At 39.4% G+C, this 12,930-nt stretch overlaps 1 pseudogene across 1 annotated transcript; it reads right to left on the reverse strand.

The window, feature by feature from the left end:
- Window positions 1–8,546: 8,546 nt before the first annotated feature.
- LOC147457334 (uncharacterized) lies at window positions 8,547–11,916 on the reverse strand (annotated as a pseudogene). Its single transcript, XR_015188253.1, has 6 exons — window positions 11,857–11,916; window positions 10,915–10,970; window positions 10,597–10,830; window positions 10,204–10,495; window positions 9,350–9,546; window positions 8,547–9,241 (listed from the first exon to the last, which is right to left on the reverse strand). The product of XR_015188253.1 is annotated as an uncharacterized LOC147457334 (transcript).
- Between the last annotated feature and the right edge of the window lie 1,014 nt (window positions 11,917–12,930).

Genomic DNA, 12,930 nt, shown 5'->3' on the forward strand with positions numbered 1-12,930 from the left:
AAGAGTAAGCAAATGTACAAAATGTTAAAAATGAACAAAATTTTTGTCTTATAAGACTCTCTTTTTCTTTATTTGTGCACAAAAATGAAGTAGTATGCATGCTTAGATCAAGTTTGCGGAGACGACGTCTCCCAAACACCAAGTAGAGCTTGTCACTCTACTATGGAAGACTGATAGGATTGATGTGCAGACATGCTTGCGGCAGCCTCAGGCTCTCAAGCGCCAAATGGACTAGTCATCCATTATGGAATGATGTCGTAGGGTAACATAGGGATCCTCTACCCGCTAAGAAAAGGACTCATGAATATGCTTTATCTTCTCTACACCATAGTCGAGGACGACTATGATTTCAAGAGAGAGGTAATGTCATAATAATCAATATCTAATTCTCCTAAACGATTTTCTCATATTAAACTGATCATTTAATGTGGGGAGGTACCAGGGGAGAAAAATCTAGAATATTGGTTAAGCTAGCAGACCGGCCACAGTAGGGATCCAAAGGAGGGAAAATAGGGATCAAAAGGGGGGCCAATCTGCAAAAGAGCCATGTGCAACAATGGGCTAAAAAGACCCTAAGGTTCAGCCCATTAAGACTTCCAAAATGCTAAGGTTCCAAAATTCAAAGGTTGTGTCCAAAGGTCAATCCTAGGGAAAATTGGATGCTTAGTGTGTGTACAAAAGTCTTCTTCAAAGCCTACAAAGGAGGGGGCGAGCCCATTTAGTAGGGGATGAGAGAGAAAGCCACACACACACAGGCTCCCTTTTCACAAAGGGAATTAGGGACACATGTCAGCTCCCTAGGCCAGATGCCCACAAGGTGTGCCCAATTCCTATTGGAAGACCCTTGAACTGGACCAATGAGAATTAAGCTAGAGTAAATCTAGTTTAATTAATTTAAAAACATTTAATAAAAGAAACCAATGAGAATTAAGTCTCCTAGAAGACTATTGGGCAGTCTCCCAAGGGGTCCAATGAGCATTCAGGAGCCCAATGGCTTGCCTGATTCCTATTGGCCAGGAGGCAAAGGGGTCCAATGAGAGTTTAGTTTAATTATTTAATTACCTAAAGCTCTCACAAAAGGGGAAAGGGGGACACATGTCAGAAGGCTATCACTTATGCTGCTTAACACCCATTGGCTTGACTTGGGGAGGTCCAATGAGGCAAAAGCCAGACCATTTTAGCAGGAAGGGCTCGCCCAAGAGAGAGAGAGGGGGCTGATTTTTGCTTGGCATTGACACACACACACTCACACTTGACCATGTGTGAAGAAAGAATACTCTATCTCCTCCCAAGCTTTAATGGAGAGCTCATCACCTACTCCAAGCTTGTGAGATAGAAGCCTACATCAACACTCTCTTGGCATGTGGATGCAAATCCAACCAAGAGCCAAGCTTCAATGCATGCTCATCTTCTCTACCAAGCTAATTACTAAGCTAAGCTATGCTAATATGAGTGATTATGTGAGGAGATGTACATCTTTCTCGTAAGATACTCCTTCTTCCTCTCAATCTACTCTCATACCCTGCTAGCTCTCACCATCTTCGAAGGTGTGTGAGGTCTTGGGTCTGAGAACGGGGATAATTCAAGTTGTGTTTGATTAAGTGTTTTGCTTAGTGCATGAAGCTTCCATCTTCATTGCACTAGCTAGTCTTGAAGGAACACAAAGAATTGTATTGTACAATGTCTCTCTTGATGGGAGAAACCATAATACAAAGCCTTTTGGAGGGGGGACCGGCTCCATGCAAATCCGGTCCTCAACTGTTGTCAATAGCTTAATTTCTCTCTCTTTTGAAAGTATTGTTGATGCTATCTAACTAGGTGTTATGCTTTTCGTTGCTCTCTCCACCCAAGCACTCTTGTAATTCTCATTAGGAATCTATTCTAATGAAATGCGCGCCCACTATGTTCATGCTAATTTCCGCTACACATAAGTTATTAGGCCATTAAATGTTACAAAAAATATACATACACATTTAAAGTAAGGTCTGAACACATTCCACACGTAATAGTTAGCATTATTCTTACTGAAGGCATCACATCTTTGGTTCTTGCATATAAACCTGTATTCGAACTGCATTTTTTTTCATCAAGGAAGTTCATATTGAACGGAGCTTTAATCAAATCACCTTTATCCAAGAGTTGAATTCCTTTAAGAACTTTAAGTTTGCATTCTTCAATAGTGGCAGGTGCCAGGTTAGCCAGGAAGACCCAAGTTTCCATAGAGATGGGTGCAAGAAATCCTTTATTGGGGAACAACCAAAGTTTGTGCTCTACACCTAGTGATTCTACTTCAATCTGTCGTGATGGTAGAAAAGGAAAGGCCCTACATACCTTCGGCACCATATCTAATAGGGAAGCTTCACTAAGTGAACATAGGACCTATGTTCACTAAGTGAACATAGGTCCTTCTTAAATTCTTTTACATCTTCCAAAGCAGCGGCATCCCTACAAAAGAGGCTGTTTGGCGGAGGAACTATAGGTGTAGAGGGAGCAGTAATAAAGATGGGACTAAGCCCGCAAAATTTTCTGAGGAGATTGGAAAGTTCAGAACCTTTAGACGAGAAGGAAGCTAAGTCTTGTGAATGGGCTTTGGAAATAACCGCCAAATTAGAGGTAAATTCTCGAAGTAGGTTGATACCATCAGAATTATTCTTAACAAGGAGATCCAGAACCTTCATCCATTGGTCAAAGGAGATAAGCTGACAAGAGACAAACTAGAATCCTTCGAGGCATCAAAAATCAAGGTTGAAGCCTCACTATCCTGAATACACTTTAACACAAGTAACGAAGCAATGGAAAGGGGTTCCATCCGAAGCTTGAGCCCTTGGGAAAGGAATACAATCTGCATAGAATTCAAAAACGGGAGTTAGATTACATCCTTTTGGAAAGGTTGAGTAGACCTGGTAGTCTTATACAGAGTGTAATTGTTTTTTGAATTTTACATCCCTATGCAGATAAGGCCGAATCCTAAGAGAAATATAAGGAAAGGTGCTTTCTATTTCTTTAGCAAGTCGTAATTTCTCCGACATCAGAGCTCGTTTGACAGGGTCAGAACAGACTTTAATTCTTGCAGTGAGCTTTCCCGTAACCTGGTAGACATAAGTGATAAACTAGTGAAATGACATGAACCAAAAGGGGAAATCTAGAAAGTGAGAGTACAGTTTGGAGTGGTCGTGCTAGCAACCTTCAACCAGTCAGGTCAAGGGGGACCATTGAGACTGTGTGATAGCACCCCTACCTACTATCATATAATAAATTATATAATAGTAGGGCATTAACACTAGAACTAAGGTCTGAGAGAGAAACACATAAAAGTCAATCTCTCCTATGCGTTTAATGTGTGTGTAGCAGTTCTAAATAAATACAAATACATACGCAAACGAACTATACAGTTCACAGACCAATAATTCTAGGCAAGTACCATGGTTTAGTACAATAATTTATTTGCAGTTAAAAATAAATTTTGTACAAGGTAGTAAAGGTAATAAGTAAAGCTTGGGAAATAGTCATCCCAGACTCTGGCGTGTAGTTGCTTCAGGTAAGCGAATAGCTCCCAGTCATCTACCACAAAGAACAGAATGTTTTTATCAAAGAAGGTAGCCCTCACCTACCTCCATAGCCACAAGAGAGATTGTTAGCACGTGGCTGTACACAAGTGATGCTGGGCATCCCAGTTGTTATCCATGTCACCATGAAAAAACAAACCGTTCTTTAATATGTAAAAAATTAGAGTTTATACTAGGAATACCCCCCCTTTTTTTCAAGAGTGAGCCTCCTCTCAAGGCTAAACCATAAGCCCTTTCTTTATCTGAGTCTCATATTATGCCATAATCAACATATTCTTCAAAAATCAAGTATCTCATAAAGTCGCAAAATATGCTACTAACCAATGATTTCCATCTAAATATAACCAACCAAGGCAGGTTTACACATTCTTTAAGCAAGAGCAAGAAAACGGACAAATAATTTAATTGTTTTAATCTATAGAAAACTAGCCTTTCCATTTCTCGAAGTCATGTATGCTAGGAAAAAAGCAATAGCTTGCACAATCAGTACCAACTGAAGAAACAGTACGCCCAGCAACAACTCTTATCTGAAGAGCCATATAATCAAAGTTTCGCTCACTTAGTGATAGTCCAGTAACGTTCATACCAGTTGGGAAGGTCTATAAACTTGGCATAGACAATCCGCTAAAAGCAGGTGACATAGACCAGTACAAGCTAAAAGACGGACCAGCACTTACTTTTAAACAAGTAATTTTTCATCGGTCTTCATTATGCAAGAGTGGGGTCATTCCATCAAGTATTGATACCGTAAGTGATGTTTAAAACATATTCATGTTTAAAGATTTTTATTAAAGGTGAAGACCCATCTTTCTTTTAAAAAAACACGAGGCATCAGTTATTTAACAAGTTATATCCTTAGAGGTGTGAACAATCTGGTAACAAACATCAGCAGGCAAGATAACTTTATTATTTTCGTTTTTAATCAACTCCTACTGATCAAATGCTCATAACCTTCCAACCTAGTTTACCAAATCTGGCTGTCCTTCATCAACCAACAAGTGAATTAGTTTCGAGATTTGGTATTTCATAGCATCAGAAAATAGTCCCAAAACAACAAGCTGGAATCATAACCTCATAACCTCATAACAGGTATGCAACCATACAACCATGTATAAAACAAAGGTCAAGTTCAAAAACAAGTCATGCTTCCCTTAGTAAGTGAACAACATATTTAGGGAAATATCCTTAAAAGTTATCTCCTGTAAGAAAGTAACCAGGCAAAGCTAAGTCTGCAAAATTTATTTTCAAGTTTCAAGCATCTAAACGGAAATCACTACATTACATGGAAAAGAACAGTATCATCATTCATAGTAATTTTTTATACTGCCAGGCATAATCATAGTCTCGAGCATAGGTAGCGACACGGCTACAGTCAAAGTGCACCAATTTTATTTAGTATACCAGTCGATCTACTATTCATGCCATAGCTTTAGGTCAACCATACCAGCATATATTGTTTTTAGGATTTCAAGAAAGTCGAAGACCATGTTAGCTAGTCGACTAGTTTATGAAGCCATCCAGTACGGTAAGCTTGGTAAAAGAGAGCATGGTTTAATAGAAGCCATACTTGTATTGGACAGGAAGGACCAGATTTTTGCCACAACTTTATAATGAGTAAGTTTTAAGTTAGATTCCGTAAGATCTAAAACGGGATGTCTATAATCCAGGACAAGTTACCAAGCTATAGATAATAACCCAAAAAAGAACCGAGATTTCTAACGGTTTAGTGACAAGGTCACACACAATATGATATTCATTCATAGTTTCCATAGTAAGCATGGAGAAAGCATTTCAAAATTTTCCTCAACCCAACATGTATGCAATACTCTAGTCGGAAAAGGGTACAATCGACATGGCTAAGTTTAGGATTTTGAGACAAAAGTAACAAATCCAAAATTAGGCAGTAAGTCATACTACACCTCAAAAGATCTATGCTCAATCTTTTAATAGAGACACTATTATGCATGGAAACAACCATCAAGCTATTCCCAATCATGGTCAAGTTCTTTATCAAATCGAGATCTGGCAGCAAAACGTCAAGATGTAGTTCACAAATTTTATCAAGACAATTAGTCTAAGCAATCTTTCCATAACTTTAATCGAAAAAAACCCCGTCATATTGAGCGGCAATATAGAAAATGCATACGAACCATTAGATTTCCCACCCAAATATTAGCAAAAAAATACTCCAGATTACAACAATGCTTGAGGCTTTTAAGAAAATATCAGTTAACCTGTAGATTTGAGGATGACGAATCCATCAGCACCTTATCAATTTTTTTCGGCATGATGAGGACACCACAGCAAACCAGAAAATGAACGCAAAATAGAGGTTACAGAACCCAATGCTAAGTGAGTCATACCTTCCAGTGTATTTATAGGAGAAGAAGCTACTCCATAGCAAAAGGGGCCAGAATCAAGCAGGTACTGCAGCCAACTATGTCTGCATTGAAGACCCCCTATATAGGGATTATTTACAGCACCGGATCCGGATGCAAGCGGCCAGCGTAGGGCTCCTCCACACAATCTACGCACGCTCACCCTGCTAGGAATAATATGACATCCCTTGATTTGGCTCCCCTATACACAAGGCTTTGTGGCCCCTTGGCTAGAGGAAATTCACTATGTTCTTGATGTGTAGGTCTCGTGGTCAAAGACCTCATCCGACTTTGAAGAGGAGAATGCAGATAAATTTGAAGCCTCCCATTTCAAACAGCTCATAGAGCTAACATTCCAAGGCTTTGCTGTAAGTAGTGAATGTGACCAAGAATCTCCATTTGATTTCATTACCCTCTAAGGTCGAATAGTGCTTGTTCACATGAACAGGGGTTGCAGTCACCACTCCAAAGGGTGACTCCTCCACACAAGAAGGATTCCCCACAATATTTTCAAGCGAAAGTTCTCTACAAAGTTTTTTTAGACATCATTATCACAACTTTGCATGACTATGTTCACTTTGTTGATGAGTGCATGTGCTCTTGAAGTGTGGGAGGGATTGAAAAAAAGAAATTGGAGCTAAAGCAAAGAAAACTAAGGTGAGTTGAAACAATCATATACGCTTACCGTAGAGAGTGGGGAGGACATTGCAGGTCTAACCAATAGACATCAAAAGCCCAGTTACCAGCTACCTACATCAACAAGAAGAAGACAAAGTTGAAGTGTTATTGGGAGCACTTCCAAGACAACATTATAACATTGTCATTTTTTAGAAGTGAAAGACCTATAGTAGGTTGATGCCATGTTGATCGTCTATGGATATCTCTATACAATAGTTCAAAGTCTTACCTGCTTCTTAGTTGTCATACTAACTATTCTCAACTTGAGACTAAGTATTTGTACTTCTTATCCATACATGTTGGTAGCCTATGGACTCAAACTAATACTTGTCTAAGTTGCTAATTTAGTATTGTGCACTAATAATGGTGACTTAGATAGGTCTTACCCCAATCTAGGTGATTGGGCATTGTCTAGCTCGTTTACCCAACAGGTACAAAAACGTCATCACCATAAAGCAAAATGTGAGCATATGAAACACTCGATGGGATGGGTAAATTGAAATCTCTATCCAAGAAAAATGAATAACTAAAGCTCTATGGATTTGTAATAAACCCAATACGTTGAGAAATCAAGAATATTGAAAATTCAATAGATTGAGCAAACCAAGACTAACCATAACCTGCCAAAGCCATTTTTGACATTAAAATTGTTGATCCTTGATTTATGCTCTTTTATGGTTCAAAATTAGTGTAGCCCACAAATAGCTTGAGAAGTGTGGCTTCAATATTTCTCAACCAAAGTGCAAAAACTTCTCCAATAGCCAATGGAAGCAAGTGGAAAAAAAAATATTGAGTTTCAATAATGCAGATAGTTGTAGGCTAGATACCTTGTTGTCCAAGCAATTGACAAGGGATGATAGTTGCCACAATGCTTCATGATTGTCCCGAGGAAATTTGGTAAATAGTGAAGAGATTGAGAGGATGATTTGATAACCTGTTTGCTATTTTTGTAAGAACCAATGATGAGGGCTAAATAAGGTGTTGATGAGGTTTTCCCTAAGCGATAGAGCACTTTCTCTACAAATTGCTAAGCCAATTTTTCTATATATGGAATAGTAAATGCAACTAATTGATAACATGAATTGGAAAAGTTCAAAAATAGGTCCCTTGGTTAAAGGGCATTTGATTATTAGTTTCCTTTACCTCCAGATGTATCCGAAAGAGCTAGGCTATTATCAAAATCTAATATTTGCAACATGATGCAATTGCTTCAAAAAAAAACCGTCAACTAGCCCTAGGACTGGTGCCATGGGCTCTGATATTAGTTAGGGGTTGTCAAGCCAACGATGACAAATAAGGTAAATAATACAATGGACTACGTAAGAGGATGAGAAACCAGTGATGACAAATAAGGTAACATTATTTGAGAAACCAATGATGACAAATAAGGTAAAATAATACAATGGACTGCATCAGAGGATGAGAAGAGAGGGACCCTCTACTTGATGTGCCACTATATAGAAATAGGGGGGGGGAAAATGTCAACTATCTCACACATAATCCTACATATACATGATACTATGCTTACTTAACGCCCCTGTTGTAAGAAGGAAAATGGTTTGCCAGCATAAGCACGTCATGAGGCACTAATCAAGAGATTTATGCAATGTTTTTTTTTTTAAATGTTCATTAAAATATCTCTAAGAATACAAGCAATGCCTCTGTCGGCTTTGTGATGGCCTTGTTCAAGAATCTATGGGTAAAACTCATGCACAGTTGGAAATTCATCTAAAGGTGTATACATCAATAAATGTCCATTATACACCTCGGTAGCGCATACTTGTTCTGCTATAAGCAACTCCTTTTTAGCTCACACTAGTAGTGTATATAAGCAACAGACTACTAAACCCCTTATTAGACAACTGCAAAAGGAAAAAAGCAAATTCTTAACACAAATTGCAACTCCTTTTTAAGTTCACAGAAGTAGCGTTTCTATGCGACCACTGAATATTGAACCTTACCCTTCCTGCAGGGGAGAAAAAGATACATACTTTGCTTACCACTTTGACAAATCAATTTATGACCCTAAAAGAAAAAGTATATTTGGTATGTTAACATCACTATGACTTGCTTTGTCAAGGCTCAGATTTCATACTACTTTGAAACCATTTGGCCCTGCAAGCTTGGATTGCACAAGCGCAACACGCTACTAGCAAAGATATAGGTCTTCAACTCAAAACATCAAGAACTAATTGTCGCCGAGGTGTTGACAGCCCAAAAACTGCTAACTTCAGCAGACTAGTAGGATAAAGAAAGTGTCGTTTAGCGTCGCAAATGCAAGCACTAAAGAACCTTTGAGCCCATCCACCTTTTTCTTCAACCTTTGTCATTTTGCAGCAACCCCAAAACAATGTGAATAGAAGCATGTCAAAAGCTCTGCAACTGGGCTATGCTATGCTTCAAAAGAAAATGCCTTCTGTACAACCATTACCTCGAACATGCATAAACAATTAGCCCATTCCCACCTACACATTAGGACTCCAGTCAAAAGGCTGGTAAACAACCTTGAACTGGTTTCCATCAAGCAACTCCAGCAGGTTCTCAGCCTTGTTTGGCTCTAAGTGATTGACAAGCCATCTCAATATCTCCAGCTCATTCTTCCCAAAATCAACACTAAACCTGCAACCATTTCCAACAAACTCCAGACTGTTAGCCATCTTGGAGGATGTATAGTCTCAATGATAGAAACATGGTTAAGATAGTTGAAAGCCTGCATAGGCTTCTTACCACTTGATGATTTTGCTGAGAGAGACAGTTTTAGACTCCATGTCAATGACCACACCACCATCCAGAAAGAAAGCCCTGACAGCCGCCCTAAGCTCCGCATCAATGTCTCTAGGAGAGTAACACTTGAGAGCCGGACTTGAGCGAGACGCATTTGTTAGCGCAAAATGTATAAGACATTGCGATTCTGGCAATGCTATCTGGCAAGAAGTAAAAATATCAGTAATGCTACCAATATGCAACCGCAACGGAAGAAATATATACTTTATTACAAGAGAAACAAAAAAGCAGCAAAACAACTGCTGTCCTCCAAAGGGATGACACACAAACAACGAGGCATAAACCTTGCTTACACTAAAATCCAGCTCCTAATATTTGACGATAGAGATCAAAGTTACATTACCACAAGTCTGTTATTCTAAGAGGAATGTACAAGGAAATCACCCTTTCTACACCCATAATAAGGATACCCACCCATTGTTAGCGACAGAAGCTCATGTTCTAAGGTAGAAAACCTAATGCATATGCAACTTGAATTACCTACGCCACCCAATAGAGTTTTGCTACCCTTAGGATGACTTCTAAAGGCCAAAAATATTAATAGCTTGCCGTTGAGTTCTAAATGTGTTATAATCTGTAAACTTCAACACTCTTCTCCTGAGACTTTTTCCCTATTTTTCACTTTGCTTCCCATTTCCCTCGGTTTCGACCCCCCTCATTCCATACAATCACTGAAAGCTCCCCAAAATTCCAACAACTATGAGACATACACCTTGATGGTAGCACGACATATTAGTTAATCTCTCACGAACCTGACTTAGAGGACACCATTACTTTGTAGTATTCAGGATACATACTGGTAACCGCTTGTCTTTTGGTCCAAAAGGCTTGATGAGTTGATAAGGTGGTCGTTGATTGCCTCGTAACACTCCATTCTGTATTGCTGACAATGAATACGGGTAGCCACCGACCAGGTATTAGAAATCTCCAAATAGCCGTCTCCTATCCAATGGACCGGTTGGATGGCCCAGGATAATTATCGCATGTATCGTCATGATGTTGTAGAGATTGATAAAGAATGCAAGCTTCTCCTCTTGTGAAAGGGTGCTAGGATCAAAGCGATGCAGCAATTCTGTCATTTTGACATACCTTCACATAACATGACAAAGGTCTTTAAGTACAAATAATCATTGTATTCATTATGCTGTAGCTAAGTAAGTCTTGATAAATCAAACCAAAAGAAGGTTCACCTTCTGAACTCTTCGCTCATAGAGATGCTTTGATAGTCAACGCGCTTGCCATCATCTGAAACATACGAATCTATTATGGCAAGGGTGAACTTTCTTAGGCTAACTTCAATCTCTGAGGCAGAAAGTGGCTCCGCATCATATGTGGTTCCATTGAAGTTAAAACATTTGGTTGATACGACTGGATCATGCTCTAGAAACCGATAAAGATGATTCCCATCTTCAAACAAATTTTCCCTGAGCATGTGCAATGAATATGAAGAATGAACAGAATGTGGTACCCCTCAAAAATGCCAAAGAAATCAGGAACTTGGTACTTACTGCAAGACATGACGAATAAAATGTTTGGCTGCAACTTTCCTTCCAAATTCCACTGCCTGCACAAATCATCTCGTTAGCGACAAATTGTCATTCTAAATAGAGCAAACGTATGCAAACACTGAATGGACAAAAGCATTCCTCAGCTGCTATAGTCTACTTAATGACCAACGTTGACCACAAGAACGTGATTTATCCGGTTGTCAGAAGATAAAATACACCTCTGATACAATTCAAATAGTTGCCAATGACTAATTAATTTATGACTAGTTACAATAAAAACTTTATTATATATGCTGTTTCATGTTCTTCGAATTTTGTCTTTCACTTGGGTCTTTGCAGTATATTGAGGCTTGATTGAGCAGTCCATGTGTCTATTGTGTCATTTCTATCTCTAGTATGTCGGTTGATCCACTGTTTCAATTTCGTTTTTTTACAAAATTCGTGCGATCACATTGCACTGCACACTGTCGGGCACTTGAGTGAGACTCTCGAGCATTTTGCTCTCAAGCTTCATGCACAGAGCGCCAGGACAGGTTTTTCTACTACAGCTGTTCTCATATTACACGCCCGGTGGGACCTGAACTGAAGCTCACTAAAGCTGGAGGCATAGCAAGGTCAGCCAGTGAGTGGTGTTGGGTTAAACGCCCTAAATGACCTCTTAATGTATATTTTTATACTTTGTCTAGGTTCACATTGAACCTGGACACATTTTTTAAAAGTCACTTATAATAAAGTGGGAAAGCCACAAACTCATTAAGTGAGTTTTCCCCAATCGTGCGAGCCCTCTCTCTTTGTTGTTTTTGATCTTCAGCGCTACTGCTCTCCTGCACTCACGCTTGGTTGCACCCGGCCCAGACCTGCACTATTTCACCTCGCGCATCTCCTTGTAGCCTCTTCTTCACACTTTCAAGTGGTATTAGAGCCCTAGGGTCCGAAACAAGCCCTGCGCATGTTGCTGGACAGCAAGCTATATTGCTTTCCTGCAACAATTTTCGCTTCCATCGCCAAGCTCCTTGCTTCCGTGGTCAAGGTCGTCACCAAAACTGCCAAAACAGACTGTTTTTAGGTCAAAACAAGTGATTTACAGGTTATTACAGGTTATGACTGCAATACGCAAGTGTACCAAATTTATGGGATCACATGTATTGAAGTTTTGTGCAAGGATTTTAGTGAAAAGCTGAGTACATGTGATTTAAATCACATATTCAGCTGAAAATTCCGATTTGGACAGTTTCATGTAAAGAAGTTGTGATCTATCGAATGCAAAGTCTTGTGGTTGCTCCTATTTGCTCAACTTTTCAGCCTATTGCATCTCTCTTGTATACACACTTGTGGTTGAGTTAAGATGGCTGCTACCTCTTCCGCATCTGACACTAAAAGTTTGATGGAAATCAAACGGTTCGATGGTCAAGGCTTCGACCTTTGGCAAGAACGCATGCAAGGTATCCTTTTCTTGAAGGATTGTGAAGATGCATTGCAAGAGAATAAGCCGCAAGGTTTGTCTAACTTAGAGTGGGCCAGGTTGAATAAGAAGGCCATGGCCTACATCAAAATGGCTATGAATGATGACATTTTGACAGACATCAAGCGTTTAGACTCTGCTTATGCAATATGGCAAAAGCTAAAGTCCAATTACGAGAACACGCCTGTGAACCAGGTGCATTTGATGCAAAAGTTGGTGAATATACAGCTTGATGACTCGAAGTCAACTTCTAAGCATTTGAGTGCTTTTACATGTGTGTTGAGTCAGTTGCAGGACAATGGGCTTCAGCAATTTCATGATAAGCTGAAAGCTATTTTTTTGCTTATGACATTGCCAGATACATGGGAAACATCGGTTGTCTCCTTGAGTAACAGTCCCAACCTCACGTATGACGATGTAAGAGGGTCTATTCTCAATGAAGAGATTAGACGCAAGTCTAGTGAGGAAGGTGACAGTTTTGCCTACAACGTAAGAGGTAGAAATCAAAAGCGTGATGTGGGCAACAGGACTTAAAATAGAAGTAAGAGCAAGAC

Source organism: Adiantum capillus-veneris, chromosome 5 (assembly GCF_014529385.1).
Source record: "Adiantum capillus-veneris isolate H3 chromosome 5, ASM1452938v2, whole genome shotgun sequence".
Classification (NCBI taxonomy): Eukaryota; Viridiplantae; Streptophyta; class Polypodiopsida; order Polypodiales; family Pteridaceae; genus Adiantum; species Adiantum capillus-veneris.